Source organism: Littorina saxatilis, linkage group LG9 (assembly GCF_037325665.1).
Source record: "Littorina saxatilis isolate snail1 linkage group LG9, US_GU_Lsax_2.0, whole genome shotgun sequence".
Lineage (NCBI taxonomy): Eukaryota > Metazoa > Mollusca > Gastropoda > Littorinimorpha > Littorinidae > Littorina > Littorina saxatilis.
In genome coordinates this window covers 63,140,178-63,146,409 of record NC_090253.1, presented here as the reverse complement: position 1 = coordinate 63,146,409, position 6,232 = coordinate 63,140,178, and positions in this window count along the sequence as shown.

Here is a 6,232-nt window from a genome sequence, read left to right as displayed (position 1 = left end):
TTAATCTCACCCTGATCCGGGAACCAACAATTTCTACCTTTGTAAGCAATGCTAATATTAAGTTCACACTCGTTCTTGCAATGATGCATATATCTGTATGCATGGATATTGAGATTGCCAAATTAACTCTCACCGTCAACAATGTAGTCACCATGCCCCTGTCTGACACCGCAACAACATGTATCCTTCTGTCACAGGTACACATTTTGAACACACGTAAAAGTCCATATCCCGCACAACACAGATTTTTTTTAATTAGAATCAAGTACTGTGCCATCTGTCTTCACTGACAATAACACATCAGGACTCGTGTAACATCATTTAGTTCGGCCTTCAGACAAAACTACCACGTGAGACACTAGCCCAACAAACGAACAAGGGGGTGTTTTGGATTACTTTCGTAATCAATCACTTCTTTGGTTAATCACCTCACCAAAAGCATGTCTGATAACTTATTCAACATGCAAAACATCTAAAAACAAAGAGACTGCCAACGTTCCAAAATTCAGAATTAAAAAACAAGAAAACTAAGTTGTTCAGTCAAACGGTTGTTATTTGACAAAACAATAAGTTACGTTCACAGATATTTCGACCCAGCTTGTGTCTTCTCCCCAAGCAGCTGCACTTTTTGCGAGCTAAGTATTTTTTCTGTTTGATTAATATTAATTGTGTTTGTCTGTGCACTTAAAAGACCGCTGGGTCGAAATATCTGTGAACGTAACGTATTGTTTTGTCAAATAACAAACGTTTCAAAAACTTACCTGTCTTGTTTATTTTAATTTTTGTTCAACATGGATGATTGGCGGATCTATAAAGATATTGCACGTACGGTAGTAGCAGGTCAAGTTACTAGTTAACTAAGGCCAGTGTTTGAGAACACTTGGGGGTGACAGCAGCGAAATATCCAAGGGAAGTAACTACCTAAATAGCTCGACCCAGAATGTACACTGGGTTACTTCCCGTATACTGATTTGACTGCGTACTTCACCCAAATGGTAGGTTGAAGGGTGTCTACTTCAAGTGCATGTTGTTACTTTCAGTCTGTGTGAAGTAAATAGTGAAGTGTTTCTTTTCCGGTTTGGTGCAAATCATTTCTGGACAGAGTTTTCACTGTTGCCACAAACACAGAAACAGACAGACAGACAAAAACACATACACACACACTCTCTGATTACACATACGCTACAACGAATAACATATTATTGTCAGTGTATATTTTTATAAGATGCAAAACATCTTGAGAATATTTGATACATAACAAGGCAATCCTAAACATTCTCCACCAATAGTTATCTGGCTATAGTAATCACATGTGCAACAATTCATATAACATATTACAGTTAAACAGCAATAAGACCAAAAAAAACCTTGCACACAAAATAGATACAAAGACGCAGATGTTGCATAAACATTTTTCCATCTAATATGCATCGCATTGCAATTGAGAAGTGGCCATAGCCAAGTAAGCACCACATAACTATGTGACTATGTGACACAAGGTGCACACAAAGGGTGACCTACGCTGACTTCCTTTATACAGGGTGACTCATACATGTTGACAGCCACTATACAGGGTGACTCATGTTGACAGCCACTATACAGGGTGACTCATGTTGACAGCCACTATACAGGGTGACTCATGTTGACAGCCACTATACAGGGTGACCCATGTTGACAGCCACTATACAGGATGACTCATGTTGACAGCCACTATACAGGGTGACCCATGTTGACAGCCACTGTTGACAGCCACTATAGGGTGATTCATGTTGACTGCCACTATACAGGGTGACTCATGTTGACAGCCACTATACAGGGTGACTCATGTTGACAGCCACTATACAGGGTGACTCATGCATGTTGACAGCCACTATACAGGGTGACTCACCATGTTGACAGCCACTATACAGGGTGATTCATGCTGACAGCCACTATACAGGGTGACTCATGCATGTTGACAGCCACTATACAGGGTGATTCATGCTGACAGCCACTATACAGGGTGACTCATGTTGACAGCCACTATACTGGGTACGTGACTCATGTTGACAGCCACTATACAGGGTGACCCATGTTGACAGCCACTATACAGGGTGACTCATGTTGACAGCCACTATACAGGGTGACCCATGTTAACAGCCACTATACAAGGTGACTCATGTTGACAGCCACTATACTGGGTACGTGACTCATGTTGACAGCCACTATACTGGGTGACCCATGTTGACAGCCACTATATACAGGGTGACCCATGTTGACTGCCACTATACAGGGTGACCCATGTTGACAGCCACTGTTGACAGCCACTATACAGGGCGACTCATGTTGACTGCCACTATACAGGGTGACCCATGTTGACAGCCAATATACAGGGTGACTCATGCATGTTGACAGCCACTATACATGGTGACTCATGTTGACAGCCACTATACAGGGTGACTCATGTTGACAGCCACTATACAGGGTGACTCATGTTGACAGCCACTATACAGGGTGACTCATGTTGACAGCCACTATACAGGGTGACTCATGTTGACTGCCACTATACACGGTGACCCATGTTGACTGCCACTATACAGGGTGACCCATGTTGACAGCCACTATACAGGGTGACTCATGTTGACAGCCACTATACAGGGTGACCCATGTTGATAGCCACTATACAGGGTGACCCATGTTGACTGCCACCACAGGGTGACCCATGTTGACTGCCACTATACAGGGGGACCCATGTTGACTGCCACTATACAGGGGGACCCATGTTGACTGCCACTATACAGGGTGACCCATGTTGACAGCCACTATATACAGGGTGACCCATGTTGACTGCCACTATACAGGGTGACTCATGTTGACAGCCACTATACAGGGTGACCCATGTTGACAGCCACTATACAGGGTGACCCATGTTGACTGCCACTATACAGGGTGACTCATGTTGACAGCCACTATACAGGGTGACTCATGTTGACTGCCACTATACAGGGTGACTCATGTTCCCAAAATACCATCAAACGTTGAGACAAGAAATTCACTAAAGACGCCACATTAAACTATAGCTAGACTTAGCGTCTTTATAACATACCGGCGAGTGTTCTAGTGAGTTATAACGTTAAAGAATAAAAGAGTGTTGAGACCACAGCATTGGCTGTATGTTTTTATGCTTGATGTGACCTGGTGACAGAGGGTACATATGGACTGAGTGCTTGGTGAGTGGCAATCGTGAGTGTAAGTTGAATTCACTAACACACACACACACACAAACATACACACACACAAACACACACACAAACACCCACACACACAAACACACATACGCACACATACACACACACACACAAACACGCACACACACACACACACACACACACACACACAAACACACATACGCACACACACACACACACACACACACACAATATTACAAATATATATATATATATACAACTATGCAAAAAATACAAATGTCATTGTGTGTTGGTAAAGTGGTTTGATTTTTACGCTTTTACACAAATCATTTTTAAATCCACAGATTGCCTCACATGTAGGTGGTTTGACACTGAACAGTGACAACACTAATCAACAACAAAGCAACAAGAAAAAAAACACAGTCACACACACACACACACACACACACACACACACACACACACACACACACACACACACACACACACACACCACACACACACACACACACACACACACACACACACAAGCAAAAAACAAGCCATACGCAACCAAATGAAAATGGATCGATTGAACATTGGATTTCTCTTCTTTGAACTATGTGACGACAAAAATTCATATTTAGGTGGCTAGCCGATACTACTTTCTTTCTTTATTTGGTGTTTAACGTCGTATTCAACCACGAAGGTTATATCGCGACGGGGAAAGGGGGGAGAGGGGATAGAGCCACTTGTCAATTGTTTCTTGTTCACAAAAGCACTAATCAAAAATTTGCTCCAGGGGCTTGCAACGTAGTACAGTGAAACCCGGCTATATTGAAGTGGGCTATATTGAAATCCCGGCTATATTGAAGAATTTTTCAGGTCCCGGCTGAAGCTCTTCTTTTTCTTTGTTAAAAAATGTTGGCTACATTGAAGTCGGCTATATTGAAATCCCGGCTATATTGAAACAAAAATTCAGCCCACGGGACGTTTTTACCTGGCTATATTAAATATTTTCTCCGAAGATTTGTTGAATTTTTTATTTTTAAGAACAATGATTGCGCGGGCGCCGAATGATATGACACGCCTCTGTCAGCGCAATCAGTTAGAGGAAGGGGAGGCTGAACAAGTTACCCCCACTGTTCATCACTGACAGACTGACTGTTAGGTTTTAACGTCCTCTTAGGCCAACTGGTCGATATTGGGACAGGTATTGGTAATATGCTGAAGATTGGGTTTGTCTCGTCAAAGTATCGAAATACTATCATGATAATCAGAGACGAGAGATGATGCATGCGTGTCTTTGTGTTTTCCAAGCCCTGAGACTTTTGCTGTGAACTTGGGATCTTTTTCGTGCGCATGTGTGCACACGGGGGTGTTCGGACACCGAAGAGAGTCATCACTGTGTCGTATGATTAATGTGTCGTGTTGTGTGATGTGTGCAGAGTAGTGAGGAGGGGGGGGGGGGGGAGAGAAGGTTCAAAAGTTACTCCCGCTTCTCTTTACTGTGTTGTATGATCGATGTGTTGTTGTGTGATGTGTGCAAAGTTGGGGGAGGGGCGGGGGGGAAGAAGAGGAGGTTAAACAAGCTACCCCTGATGCTCATCACTGTGTCGTAAACTATGATTGATCTGTTGTGTATTGTGATGTGTGCAGAGTGGGGAGGGGGGGGGGGGAGAAGAGGAGGTACTTAAGATACCCCAACTGTTCCTTACTGTGTCGTATGATTTGTTTGTTGTGATGTGTGCAGAATGGGAGGGGAAAAAAAGGAGGTACTTAATGTATCCTCACAGCTGATCACTGTGTCGTATTTCTTTATTTGGTGTTTAACGTCGTTTTCAACCATGAAGGTTATATCGCGACGGACTGTGTCGTATGATTGATGTGTGTTGTGTTGTGTGATGTGTGCAGAGTTGTGGGGGGGGGGGGGGGGGGAGAAGAGAAGGCACACAAGGCTCGGGGCGGGGATATAGCTCAGTTGGTAGCGCGCTGGATTTGTATTCAGTTGGCCGCTGTCAGCGTGAGTTCGATCCCAGGTTCGGCGGAAATTTATTTCACAGAGTCAACTTTGTGTGCAGACTCTATTCGGTGTCCGAACCTCCCCCCGTGTACACTACATTGGGTGTGCACGTTAAAGATCCCACGATTGACAAAAGGGTCTTTCCTGGCAAAATTGCTTAGGCACAGTTAATAATTGTCTACCTATACCCGTGTGACTTGGAATAATAGGCCGTGAAAGGTAAATATGCGCCGAAATGGCTGCAATCTACTGGCCGTATAAAATTTCATCTCACACGGCATCACTGCAGAGCGCCTAGAACTGTACCCACGGAATATGCGCGATATAAGACTCATTGATTGATTGATTGATTGAAGTTACCCCCACAGTTGAACACTGTGTCATATGATTGATGTGATGTGTTATGTTGTGTTGTGTGCAGAGTGAAGGGAGGGGGGGGGGGGGGTAGGAGGAAAGGAGGTTCACAAGTTACCCGCACTGTTCATCACTGTGTCGTGTGATGGTTGTGTTGTGTTGTGTGATGTGTGCAGAGTGCGGATGGAATGGGGGGGGGGGGGGGGGGGGTTAGGGGGGAATAGGAGGTACACAAGTTACTCCCGCTGTTTATAAATAAATCGTATGATTGATGTGAACAGCGCAGGAAACCCCCCCTTTCTTTTACAGCACTGCGAGTTTGGGGGAGGGGGAGGGAGTAAGAAGAGACCCTATCCCTGCTGCTCATTACTGTGTCGTATGACTCGTATGATTGATGTGTCGTATGTTTGATTTGAGCAGGGTGGGAGGGGGGGGGGGGTGTGGATGAAGAGGAGGTTAAACAAGCTACCCCAGCTGCTCATCACTGTGTCGTATGATTAATCTGTTGTGTATTGTGATGTGTGCAGAGTGAGGGGGGGGGGGGGGGGTGGTGGAAGAAAAGCAGGTTACACAAGTTACCCCCGCTGTTCAATACTGTGTCGTATGATTAGTGTGTTGTGCTGTCTGATGTGTGCAGACTGTGTGAGTGGGGGGGGGGGGGGGGGGGGGAGGAGGTTTCTTAAGTTAC